Here is a 14891-nt window from a genome sequence, read left to right on the forward strand (position 1 = left end):
CTGAGCACTACTGACCTCAGTTACTATACTGTTATACTTAAGGGTCTGTCAGCATTTCCTTTATAAACCCTGCAGCCATTCTTATAAACACATCTTTGTAACATAACCCCTGCTATATATAAATATCTAGGGTCTCATGAACAGCCCAAAGTCTGTTGTAATTACAGTAAGTTTGAAAGTGAGTCTGAAATAGGACTAAAAGTTTAATTGACTGAAAATATAATTTGAGATGACAATATACATTTAGAGTTACAGGTACTGACAGGTAAAGTAGATAAGTATGTATATAAATATGAGGTATTAACATATCCATATAAATTCTTATGTAGCACCCATCACAGTAATATCTGACATATAAGTACAGTATGGATGTACATTGCTATAGAGGTATAGGTATATATAGTTAGTTTCTCATCCAGTGTGGTTGTTTAGCCATGTGTTATATATATGTACTATTATATATATGTTATATGTACGAACATATCTTGGTGTTTATTGATTTAAAGAACTCTACATTAACAAAGTTTTGAATCAAATATGTAGACTGGGTGTACATATATACATATATTCTGTACTGTGCACACTTAAATATGTTTAAGTTTTAAAGTCCATATTACTCCGATAACTACAGACAATATAATTCATATTAGTATCTAAAGTTAAATAAGCTGTAATTTTTTGTGCATACATTCACTAAATATATCCATGACAACATGCAGATAAAATGTCTAAATTTAAAAGAGAAAAGAAAAAAAACTCAGACTTTAAAGTTTTTACCTCTCTGTCTTCACTCTCTCTAGGAGACTGTGTATTATGTGTCAAGAACTGCTCAAATTCCTCTTTGTGGAACAACATGAAGCTGTATACTGTAGTTCTCATGTGTATACTCACTCACACATATTTAAATGGGTTGGAATACTGTGAACTATTAAATCAAAATTAGGTGGGTTGGAATATTGTTTTTGATTGGTTTATCCAACTGACATCATCAATTGACTGACTGTTTTCCTGTGTGAGACATACTTCTTGGTAATTAGCTGATGTCTAGTATGAGTGTCATGGATTCAAGTGTCATGGATTCAAGTATCGGTATTAAACCCTCTTCCAATTTAAAGTATGCAGCTTAAAAAAATCAGACGGAAAGTAAACATGCTGAGTCAAAGAGGCAAATTTCAACTTTTTATTAGATAAATATATACAGATAAGCGTTTGTTAGTTCAATCACAGGATCTGTCAGCCATTTAATTACTAATTAGATAATTGTCTTAGTCTGCTTTGATGGTAAGAAAACATTGAAGATTCTACTTGCAAGTTCTGGTTTTAAGAAAAGTCAGGAAAATGAATGATTTTATTCAGAATCAGTTTGTGATGGGTATAATTCTTTACTAGCTAAGTTTTACTTCTTTATTAATTTAGGGATGGCTTCTAAAGCTGTTTATAACTTTGTTTGTTTGTTTGTTTGTTTTGATCATGTTGCTCACATCCGATTCTTCTTGTTTCTCTGCATGCAGATTGCATCACATATTTAAAAAATAGGACATCTAAAAAATTTTATAATTAACAACACATACTGTCTGTCTTGTAAATAATGTTTGACTTGGCACATGTAAAAAAAATGGCCAGAATTTGATCTCACATTAGTGAAAATCAAGAGTAACTGCATTGAGGTCAATTGAGTAACACCAAAGTAAAATCGGTGCAAGGGTCAAAAGTGGGCCCAAAATCTTTCTTTTTTTGTACTCACACATTGTTGCTGGTTCTTTTGTCATTCAGATTATGGTCCTGGGGCCGGATTCTGCAGTTCTTACTCATCAAAACACCCATTGACTCCCCATCCTTCAGAATATATTTTCTAATTGTATTTATATTTTTTCGTTTGTAACATGGGTATGAACATTTTTTGGAATATGACTAAGTTGATCAGGAAAACAAGTAGAAATATTAAACTTGCATTGGTACAAGGGAATGCTCATGCAGCATAGACTCCCGTCTGAATGGAGAATGGTCGAAGAATGAGCCATGTTCACATGGTAAGTTTGGTAAAATGAGCAAAATTAGGACTTAATGGGAACCATATGACCAGATAGGTTGTGTTGTTTGCAGGAATATGCTTAAAATAAGCCACTCAGAGTGCCACAAGCTGCTGAGTGTAGGCTCTTGTCTCTTGAAACCGGTTTCAGTAGGCATTCAGAATCATAGTTGTTAGGGAGAGCATTTTCCTCTTTAGAGATAGTGAGAGAGATACTTGAAGGAGCATATAATTTCATTACAGATGAGCACACACATATTTACTCTCAGGACAAGATCTTAAACTCTGGAACACAAATAAAGCCAGGGAAAAGAACTTTTTGAGCATGGAATTCTGTTTTCTTAGAACTGATTTGGTTTTAACTATCACCTCTCACACCCTAAAGTATCCACACAAACTTCAAGGGGACTGAGATTTGGTTCTAAAAGCTCTAAAAAACAAACAAACAAACAAAAGTTCTTTGTAATAACAAGTCTGATATCAGTAATGCAGTGAATGTCTGTGAACGAGGCAGTTATCATGCACTCAGTAAGAGCTCACACAGCATTGACTTTATGGATAGAGAAAAAGTTGGCCAGGAGCATAGTCGGTTTATCTTGTACTCGGGACCAACATATTGTGAGATCTTTAACTTCCTCCTCCTTGTTAAACTTCTCGTCCAAGTACGATACCTGTACCAATGCAGCGACTTTCCTCCGAACTACTGCACTATAGTGAACAGCCACACAAGGGAAGACGCTATGTTGCTGAGGTATACAATGAGCAAGACTGCTACCAAGTAAATCATGCTAACATCCATATGATATATGACAAGGATTTCTAGAGAGAGATTAAGGGCCACATTATTCGTTTCAGTGCATGTTCTTCGTTTCCTTAGGGAATTGGTATACAGCTTTACCAAAAGCTTTATGAATGCTCTATTTGATCACTACTTTTTTGCATGCTTATTCCTTTCTCTGGTTTTTTTCTCCACTCCATCCTGCTCTGTTCATTTCTTTGTTGTCTTTTACTGTACCTACAGCAACACCTGCTGGTAGTGTTCCAGGAGCACTGCTGGAAAAACCCACTGATCTGACCCTTCACACTGGCTGCCAATAAGCAGTGTCAAGTCATATTAATGAGCTGCTTCTATTTTTACCACTTCCCCCCCAGGAAGGGAAACTGCTCCTCAGAGCGACTCTTGATTTTTTTTCTTATTTTTTTTTCTTTTCCTTTTGTTTTGTCAGATCAAGAATCCAGAAAATGATTGTTCATTTAGTGCAGTTGGGATTTCTTACTCGGGCTCTGGTGTCAGCGGTTGAAACCACAAACAATCTGAATGAGGCTGGACCTACAAGTTGACTTACAGGCATGTTCCATTTCCGTGGTGAATCAAAATGAGCGAGCGAGAGAGAAATGTTAATATACCAATAACCCGCCTTTCCTAATTGTCTATTTTAATCCTACCAGCCACTAGCAAAATGGCCCACTGCCATTTTGTTATTCACCTAGTGGAGGTTGCATGATTTAGTGGCTATTTTAGAACCCTGAATTGCACACAAGAGTATTTGCATGTCTCCACTCTTGCTTTGAAGAGCAGTCACTAGAAAACACATTGGCACAGATTGCTGTGCGAATCAGCTGGAATGTCACTCTGTTGTACCTTATTTTACTGTAATTGTGAAAAAAGATGTGCCAGAAACTTATATTTAGACATTTTATGTTTCCACTTTTATGTAAATTGACCAATTAGGGCCAGTTTTGCTGCTGCTAATTCTAAGGCTTATGTGCTGCTTTAGAGGGGCCAGTGTTTTCAGTCATAATTAGTGAGCTGGTCAAAAAATAAAGTTCATCTCAGGATAAAGGCTCAAGTTCAGAGGGTGAAGTAAAAAATAGCTTTCATGTTCTCCCCTTTGTTTCATAATGGTTGTTGACATACATCTCAGGGACCAAGTTAACTATGTGCTATTTGATCAGGGTCTGTCCTTGTATGAAGTCAGTAGAACAAGAAAAGCAAGTATGTTCATTTTGTATCTTGAACTATATCTTACGCCTTCCACTCATGCTATTAATTGATCTCTTTCCTTACAGCTCATTGAACAATGAGCTATGCCTTTAAAAAGAATATTTTTATGTTTACGTTCATGGAGCATGTACGTTGCTGTTTTCCTCTCTAAACTAAAAGCCAGAAGATACAAATGCATAAAGCAGGTGACACAGAAAATGTTATCAGATTGAAATGAAATGACACAAACGTGGTGTACAGTCAGTGTCTGTTTAAAACATCTCAAGGGGTGGGAAAAAAATCTATTTACAAAAGGAAATTATTTGTGATTTATGAAGTGTATAGTTTAATCACGACTGTGTAGCGTAATCGAGGTGTTTGCATTAGCTAACATGCCATCTAGTTCTTATAGCAGGCAGATCTCCAGTACAGTGCTAGGCTAGCTATTTTCTTTGAGAAACAGCTCTGTTATGTGGAGAATGTTGAGAGTGATATTTGCTTCAAATATATTTTGAGAGACCATGATTAAGGATCACATCAAATGGCTTAAATTAAACATGGAGACTGGCAAACTTTGCCAGTTTCCTGGAGAGAGTCTGAGCCTGTAGATCCTATTTGGTTGCAAGTTCCATGAAAAGTTTATGGCTAGAGACTGAGCAGCATTTAACATTTAAAGGTGTTTTAAAGGTTATTAATTAACATATCATTTAAGACTCAAGGCCTATTCCAGGAAACATGCATTGGTCTGTGGTGCCAGAATCATTCCTTGTGTAATTCCAGTGAAATCAATGGAGTACCATCAGGGATAAATTTGGCCCAAGGGCAAATTTTAAAAAAAAATATTTGGTAATCAGTTCCTTCCTTTCTTGCCTGATAGATCCAGGGATCCATGTTCTGAGTTCCTCTAACTGCAATTAATGACATCATAGCATCTATAGCAGTGTCAATTCCACCACTTGTTCTGTTTTAGCTTTTAGAACCAAATCTCAGTCCCGTTGAAGTCAATGACTCGTGTGGGACCAGACTTCAACTGGACCCAGATTTAACCTGTAGGGATGAGGCCAGACATTACAGGATAAAAAGAGCACCCAGAACTCAGGTGTTAGGTAAAGGACTTTGTGGTTCACCTTTAACTGATGCCTCTTCCAGTATAATAATGCTTCGTGATTTTAGAAAGTCCAGTGAGTGTTTGTCTGCTCACAAATGAAGGGCCAGATCCATAGCTGATGTAGATGTGAGGATAGCTCCATTGACTTCATATGCCAATTTACATCAGATAAGGATCTGCCCTGAATCTTTCTTTTATTTCTAAAGCATTACTGCCTATTATTAACAATCTGATATTTTTTAAAAAACTAGGTCCCAGTTTTCATCTAATTTTAAACATGGTCTAAATTCATCCCTGGTTTAACTCCACTGATGGCTGGAGTGAATTTTGCCTATGTTTTGGACACTACTAAATCTCTTGACATATCAGAGGGATAGGAATGGAACTCATAAGCGCTGTCACTTTCACAGACCTTCAACTGAATTCAGCCCAGCAGGCCCTTCCACGGGGTCCCGGTGGTGGAAACTATGTGCAAAATTACACCTGCCAAATGGGAGGCCTACTAGAGGCCCATTCAAAATCAGGCCTTTAAAGTTCCTTTTAATGGTTAGGGAAACAGGTCTGCAAACCATAGCCAATTGCTTAGTATATCGGTTCCTCTTCAATAACTTTTGCGCTCCAACTATGAATTTAGAAACAGCTATTTTCTTTATTCATTGTCTGCTTATTGGTATCATGCCCTCATGATGACTCCTGAGGGTGGCCCGCTAAAAGGGGTGACATAAGGTAGCTCAGAATAAAGTTTTTGTGTGCAAGCTGGGCTCATCAGTGTTTGCATGCACACATCTTTTAATTGCTCCTTTGAAATTGCCCATACAGGGACAGTAACCAAGAATCTAGAAGTACAGTATCTCTTGCATGCGATAAAATCAACGAAGTACTGTACCGAGAGGTTTCTTATCAAGCAGATTTTTCTTGGTTAGTTCTAACATTTTGTTTTTTCTTAAACTGAATTTAGCTCCTCTGCTCAGTGCCAAATTGGCAGCTTTGAATACTATTATTCTCTGCTTATTCACAGGAGAGGTATAGCATAGGCAGAAGCAATACGAGCTTGCACACCCTTTTTCTTGTGTGATGAAGAGGTTAGTTCATTCTCTCTGCCTGTTCAGTTCTTGGGACTCAAAAAAAAAAAAAAAAAGCTGCCAGTTGTGGTTTCATGATTTGGACACCTGTTCATTGAGAGCAGAACTGAGACGACTGACTCATTTCACATAAGCCACCAAATAGCCATCCTGGAAATGATATTTAACGACCACTGATGTGGGTTGGATTTGAACTGGTGCTATAGCAGTGGAAAGTGCCATAGCCAAATATTTTATGGCTAATCCCCTGAGCCATCCAGTCATTCCTGGGTAGGACTTTGAAGATGAAAAGCACTTTATAAGTGTTTAGTATTATGATTCGTTAGCTTTGATCACAGACAATTGGAAATGTTTTCTCCACCAGTACAATTTTAACAAAAAAGTACATCAAATACAAAAAGTACATATAGTTAAGTTGAAAAATTAGGCAAATGCTTTTCTTTTGTTTTAGACTGCTTTTTTTCATAGTCTTTGAGAGCTGAATCATCATGCAGTGCTGTCTTTCCTATGAAGCTGCAGAGCGAACCGTCTGAACTGCGGGTGTGGGCTCAACATTTAAATATTTATGGGAAGCACATTGCATATCTCATTCTGGAAACAGAAATGGGCCTCAAGGTCAGAATTTCCAAATGACAATTGAATTTGGAAGAAGTGAGAAAGTTACAGGATGAGTTTTGATTTCAGACAGAGTACTTAGGCCAATCAACATTTCTGACCTAATGATACCATTTATCTTCTGTAGTGTTACTGGTGCAGAATAGCCGCCCTATACTCTTCTAGAGATGACTGTGCTTCATAGGTGGATGAGTAATATAATAGGACAGATTCTCTACCCTAATTCTCTACCTTTGTGCTATACAGGTAATACAAAGGGAGCCGAAACTACCCACAAAATTCTCTGCTGGGGATACCACCAACACTGAGGAGCTCCGAGCTGGTGTAGAGCCAAAGCCAACTGGCACAAGTCAATGCAGCTCCTGGGCTGTTCTAACCTACACAGGGGCCAAGAATCAGGGAACTGTGACTGGCTCCCTAATAGATACCTTGCTGGACCAAATCAGGAGATATTTTCCTCAGAATTATTATTTATTGGACATACCTATGAGAATGATGCCAAAAAAATGGCAGCACATATCACATGATAGAAATCTTGTTGGCAGCAAAAAGTCCATCTTGTTAACACCCCAAAGTGGGACCAAATGCATTGCTTTCTTCCAGACAATCAGTTCTTTACTGAGTTGATATCTAGGGATACAGTATCAGCAGATCGCTAAATATAAATCTGAATTACTTCTGGACACATCTGCTTGTGCATCAAAACCCCTGCATTTGCACATATAAATAGGTTGTTATTCATCTGTCTTCCCATTTGTATATGCAATTACCTGATTTCCATTCCAGTTTTTGAAGACAAAATTATTGCATGACTAAATGGGCACTTACATGTGCAGTTACCTCATCTGCCATGCAACACGCTATTTACACTTGCAAAAACAGAGTTTGGTGGGCACAAATCGATGCATTTACAAATATTGTGGGGCATTTTTAGAGATCTGCTCCAAATGTGGCCCTTATAAGAAAAGTACATTGTTCACAAGGACATTTGAGGTCCAAGATTAGGTGAAAATACACTAAGAATACCAAAGAGCTTATATTACCTTATTGGATTCAGCAACACCAATAAGTTAAGCATAAAAGATAAAATAACTAGTGTCGGATAATAATACTTGGCATTTATATAGTGCTTTGAATATTTAAAGTGCTGCACAAAAATTAACTAATTAATCTTCAAAGATCCTGTGTGAAGTATGTGATTATTATTATTCCCGTTTATCTGTGGGGGAAGTTTAGACACACAGAGGTCAAGTAACTTGTCCAAGACCACAAAGCAAATCTCTGGCAGAATGGAGATAAGAACACAGCAATAGTCCTTAGGCCCCCCACCCCATTCTCAGAAGACTATGTTGCCACCTAGTCATGAATGGTGAAATGCCAGCAAGACCATAGAAGATTAGGGTTGGAAGAGACCTCAGGAGGTCATCTAGTCCAACCCCCTGCTCAAAGCAAGACTGATCTCCAGCCAAGAACATCTTTAGGACACACTCAGCTGATATATGATTAAGTATTTAATTATCAGTAGTATTCCTCACTCAACTTGTGGAGGAGTTTCCAAATGTTACAATTGGGATTATCAACTAGTTCATTTTAGTAGCCCCTATGTATTTTCCCCACAAGATACGTCTGATGTCTGAGTGACAATGAGAAGCCTCATAATGTTTGGAAATGTAAATGATTAGAATGTAAACTCCATGTTTGTTTGTTGTAGTCAGAAAGAATAATTGTTTAATAATCAAGTATCAGGGGGTAGCCGTGTTAGTCTGTATCTACAAAAACAACAAGGAGTCTAGTGGCACCTTAAAGACTAACAGATTTATTTGGGCATAAGCTTTCGTGGGTAAAAACCTCACTTCTTGCATCTGAAGAAGTGAGGTTTTTACCCACGAAAGCTTATGCCCAAATAAATCTGTTAGTCTTTAAGGTGCCACCAGACTCCTTGTTGTTTAATAATGCCAGGCTTGGGGAACCTTTAGTTATGTATTGTCATATCTCCACAGCTTCCAGTTAGTTATTCTATCACTGCCTCACAGGGGAATGGGAGAGGGGAGGAGTTGGAGGTAGTGCCCCTTTTATCAGTACAAAGGTTCCCTGCCTCATGTGCAAGACTTAACCTGATAGAAAGAGTCCAAAGTATCTGACCTTCTGTCCGGGCACCTCAGAGTTCCGTTTAGGGCTGCACAATGCACGTGCTGTTACTCGACAGGGGTAAGAATTCAATTTACACTGGCAGTGCTTTCACAAGTGCATTTCAGTTCAGTTGGTAAATATTTCCAGGTGGCCAGATCTAATTTAGGGAGGTCAAGTTTGCAAAGGTTAAATAGCAGGCAGGATTTCTATAAGTCTCTATCAGTTTGGAAAAGGAAAATGTAATTAAACACAACATTCTTCCAGAGATTAACTGGAGGCTCTGCATTCTACACACCACGTTTAACTTTTTAGGGTTGTTGTTGTTATAATCCATGCTCTAAAGATGCATTTAGTTCCTCTTGTAAAGACAGCCTGGAATTAGCAATGAAGAAAAAAGTCATTATAATATCAGCAGATGAGACAGAAAATGAGGCCCAAACAATCTTGTGTCAGAACTGGTTGTGGGGTAATGTTTGACCTATTTTATGAATAGAAAAAAGACAAGAGCATGCTGGGGGCCAACCAAAACATCATTAAACTATAAAATTAAGCAGAATAAAAATGGTGGTTCCTATTCAAACGTTCCACTGGAAGCATCCTTCAAGGGCCCTTTGTTTCGTCAGATGCTGTTAGCCCCTTGTTAGTCATTGCTAAAGAAGAAAAAACAACACACAACTAAGTTCAGTCAGTTTGCTCAGCTGCTGCTGATGTCACTCTTGCCCACTAAGAGTAAGTTACTGTAATAATTCCCCTCCCCCGCTTTTATTACTCATAAGTTTGGAGAAAGCAGAAAGTGGGTGACATCATTATTCAAGAAGACTGGCTAACTCATGCTTAGCTTTAGTCAACTTTATTATAACGTGTCTCATGTGTCATACGAAAATAGTTACCAGCTCTCTTTCATGTCTCACCAATCATCCTTTTCTCCCCTGTCGGACAGTCCTTTCCCTGTTTCAAACTCCTGCTGAAGTCTGATATTTTCAGAAAGATGACCTTTAATCAACACTAATGAAATGCAGTGACATCCTCATAGGAGAAAGACACTTTCTTCGTAAAACATCAGTGAATTTTCACTGTAATGAAAATTGCAGCTTCTATATTTAATATATTTCAATAATACATAATGGATTATCGCTATATCCAACATGTGATTTCCCTATAGGTGGATTCTACTGTACACATACTAATTACTTAATTATTGTATCCTAAGTGTATTTTCTGCTAAGACTCTATTTTGGGTCACTTAAACTCTATCTATCTATCTATCTATAATAGAAAGGATGCCAAATTTCTAGAGATTTCAATAATTCTTTTTTAACTTATGTTTTTAAACAGATATTTGTTATTGATTTACTAGGTAGCCAGTATTTTTCTAGTATTGCAAACCTATATCACTGGATATAGTCACCCCCTGCACATATAACTCCATTTTTCAGTGGTTTGGGACCCAAAAGAGATCCCCTTAATGTGAGGGAGGCAGGAAGGGAGTAGTTAGGAGGGATGGGATAGAAAGAAAGGGAAGGCTTTAAGATGAGATACAAAAAGAGCAAATGATTCATCTATATTGAGATAGGAAGAGGGGGCGACTCTTCCAGACGGACTGGCATCAGAAGTGAGACAGCACCTTGATTATGAAGAGTCATGGGAAGGAGACAGCAAAAATGTCTGTGACTGAATTAGTGGCCAGGAGTAGACGTGACACACACACACACACACACACATATATATATATATATATATATATTGTACTTGACGGTGTTTCCCCCATTGGAGGAATATTATTTTTCACTTCAGGGAGAGGGAATGGCTTGGGGATTGGATATGAAATACTGTCTTAGGAAACCTTCCATCAAAGAGTCTGATTTGGACAGGCTCAAGCCCTAAATCATCAAATACAGCCTACGCTGGTAATGACTAAAAGTTGTTTCCATCTGTTGTCTGCATTTATGTGAAATGAGTTTGGTGGTCTCAGTTGAATAAAACACCACAATAGGCTGTAGTTATAGATCCATAGATTTTCAGACCAGAAAGGGGTCATTATGATAATCTAGACTGATCTCTTATGTAACACAAGCAGTAGAATTTCACTAATTCCTGCATCAAGCCCATCCCTTTTATTTCTATTAGAGGATATCTTTCTGAAGAACATCCAGTCTTGAATTAAAGGCTTTAAGTGATGGAAAATCCACCATATCCCTTGGTAAAATATTCCAGTGGTTGATTGCCCTTATTCTTAGCAATGTACACCTTATTTCCAGTTTGAACATATCTAGCTTCAACTTCTAACTACTGGATCTTGTTATACCTTTGTATGCTAGTTAAAGAGTCCTTTAGTATCACATAACTTCCCCCCATGTAGATACCCTAAGGGTAGGTCTACACTTACCTCCAGGACCGGCGGTAAGCAATCGATCTTCTGGGATCGATCCCGGAAGTGCTCGCCGTCGACGCTGGTACTCCAGCTCGGCGAGAGGAGTACGCGGCATCGACGGGGGAGCCTGCCTGCCGTGTCTGGACCCACGGTAAGTTCAAACTAAGGTACTTCGAATTCAGCTACGTTATTAATGTAGCTGAATTTGCGTACTTTAGTTCGAAGTGGGGGGTTAGTGTGGACCAGGCCTTAGAGACCATGATTGAGTCACCTCTTAACCTTCTGTGTAATAGACTAAATAGATTGAGGTTCTTTACTCTTAAATCAGCCCAATATGTTCACAGAAGGAATACTTGCTGTATTATATGTACTCACATGATAATACATACAATGAAATTGTACTCATAAAATATAATTCACCAGCAGGCAAGATCACATGGCTGGATTATGAAACAATATTCCATTACAAATCATCACAAGGATTAGCATGACTTCAGTATTTTATGTACATATCAGATGTTTATTTGTGTAGACACTGTATAGATATACATACATACATACATGTGTGGGGATGTACACATACATACACACACACACACACACACACACACATATATATAATATTACACACACACAAACTACATTAAAAATACATTATCAAGGTTGCAATGTCAAGCACTTACAAGTGAAGAAATGCCAGAATTAAGGTTCTTCGTGTGTTTCTCCACATGGATCCCACTGTAGACAAATGAGCCCTGTGCACACAAGCTTGGACTCCTTGACCAGTACGTGGAAACTGCGCCTGTGCCCTGAATATCCTTGTCTCCATCCTGCACTGCAAGAATATAAAGGGCAGAGCAGCCCCGCTATGACTCTGTTCTCTCTTTCTGCCCATGACATGACGATGGAGCCACAACGTGTTCTACTCTTTCCCCTCAGCTTTCTAGTGCAGCTTAGAGATTTAGTGTTGGTTGGTTGGTTGTAGTTTCATTATTAAGTTTCATTTGGCCACCCGGTGTAAATCAAGAACAACCACCACCCCCAAAACCAAAAAGACAGGTTTTTTGATCTCTCTCCTCAGTACCTAGTCTGGTCTGATGACAGAGACTGGTGAAATGAAATGACTCTTCTATCTAGGGGAAATTCATATCCCTGACAAGTTCTAGCTCTTTCTCTAAGCACTCACACAAAGCCTGTGATGCTCATCTCAAGTTATTTTTGGTGGAGAAATCCATGAGGAGTGCATTTGACTCTGAAGTCCCACCTTAAAAACAGTCTGTTGCTCTTCCTAAAACAGATCTAAGAGCAACTCTTCTGACTTTTCCCAGCCTGCTCTTTCTAAGCCTGACCAGCACTGTGAATCTCCAGTACCCACTGACTCATGTCCCTTGGCTTCGGTACAGCACCATCAGTCTTTGGCAATCAGTTGCCTCCATGTTGGTACCAATGTCATCAGTACCATCTTGACAACTTTAGTACCATATTGTGATAGAAATCTTCCACTTGCTGGAGTGTCTACTTCCATACCAGTATTGACGGTGCTGACTTCAGCGGTACCATCTTCCTTGGTGCAGAGTTCCTCAACTCTGGCTTCATTTACAAAACCTGCTGGTCTGATGATTACTCTGGAACCAGAATTTCCACTCTTGGATATTTTTCCATTGTCTATGATGTCCAAGTCCCCCCCTATCATGGAACCCAGAGTACCAATTATAAAAATACCATGGCACCCATTTTCTTCTTCACCAGTCTCCACCTCTAAGAGCGTTATGTCTGGATTTCCTCAGCCTGTCTCAACTCCTCAGAGATCTAGAGGAATTTTTGTTGTCAACATCTTCTTCTAGAAGTCCTTTTCCTACAGTGTCTTCTCATTCTCCAAGATCTGTTCATGAAAGTGACACTAGGAGAAGTTTTTCTCATCATAGAAAATGTTTCTGAAAGATCACAAATTTCATGGATTCCATCTCTGTGACATTATGGACTGCCATACTGCCATCAGATCCTTATCATTCTTATTCTGTTCCTTATTCTACAGGGCCCAGATCTAGGGACAAGTTGTTGTCTTTTGTAGATCTATCTAAAGTGATTCAGCGATCACAACATGAGATCCTTCAGGAGCCGAGTCAGGACTTTCACAGTGAGGAGGAATCTCAGGGAGGAGGAGGATGATCATCCTGCTGCCCTGGCTATATGAAACTGTTATACTATCTGTGTCTTCCACAACAGATGACTTCAAAGCATTTCAGGACCTTCAGTCATTCTTTTAAGAAGAGTCCATTAGAAATAGTCCAGGAGGGTTGCCACAAGTTATTTGCTGTATTACATCCAGTCTTCCAAGACCACCTAGCAATGCCTATTTATGAGGGTATTCTTGAGCTGATCAAGGACTATGGCAGATCCTAGCCTCCAGCCTCCATCTCAGCCTCTCCTAAGAAAAGTAGACTGGAGGTCCCCAAAAAGGATCTTTTTTCAGCTGCTCTGTGCTGGGGGTTTGGTTTTGGCAGCAGGTCATGGAAAATCTTTGCAGCCTGGTGCTGTTAAATCCATTCCTAGGGATAAGGAGCCCAATAAGCTTGATATTTTGGGGAGGAAAGTATGCTCCTCAGCAGGCCTGCAGATCCACATAGCCAATTATCAGGCTTTGTTGACTAAATATTGTTTCTTACAGGGGTATCAGATTCTTCAGTTTGTTAACAAACTACACCAGGGATCCAGAGATTAATTCAGAGCTATTCTTGCGCAAGGTCAGCTGATGGTGAAGTCTTTGTTTCAGGCCTCTTTGGATGCTTCTGACATTGCATCAAGATCCATGGCCACTGCAGTCACTATGCACAGAGCATCTAAGCTTCAGTCACTAGGCATTCCAGAAGAGGTCCAGACCATAATGGAGGATTTGCCTTTTGAGGGCCACAATCATTTAAATTTGAAAATGGACAAGGTGCTTCATTCTTTAAAAGGCAAATGGGTTACCCTTCGGTCTTTGGGTCTCTATAGTGTGACTCAGTGGAGAAAGTAAGGAAGGCCTCAGGCTTTCTTGAGACAGAGCTCTCCCTCATCTTATTCCTATAATCAGAGAACTCCAGACTCTAAGAAAAGACCTCACTTCCAGGAAAGAAGAGACCCTTCTTCTTCTACTGTATCTGTGTATTCTTCATCTGGCAAAGACACCATGGTTGAGAGTCCTACATGGATTTTCGAGGATCTTTATTCCTTTTCTCCTTCCTTTCTCCTAATTGCCTTTCAGTTTTCGCAGATGGGTTCTATAAGTTATCCATAAAGGGTATGCAATTCAATTTTAGTCTTTGCCAGCTTCGCAACCCACTAACCTGTACCTCTTCAGGAACCACTCTCATGACAGCTTGCTGCTTTTACAGATGGACACTCTTCTTAAGCTGGATGCAGTGGTGATGATGCCTGGGATTTCTGCAGCAAGTGGTTCTATTCCCACTACTTGCTCATTAGAAAGGAGAAGGATGGTATCCTATACTAGATTTCAGATGTTTCACCGAATTCATCTGTCTCTTCAAGCATTGGCTGGTCACCCTTTCTTCTATAATCCCCTCTCTAGATCC

Source organism: Trachemys scripta, chromosome 2 (assembly GCF_013100865.1).
Source record: "Trachemys scripta elegans isolate TJP31775 chromosome 2, CAS_Tse_1.0, whole genome shotgun sequence".
Classification (NCBI taxonomy): Eukaryota; Metazoa; Chordata; order Testudines; family Emydidae; genus Trachemys; species Trachemys scripta.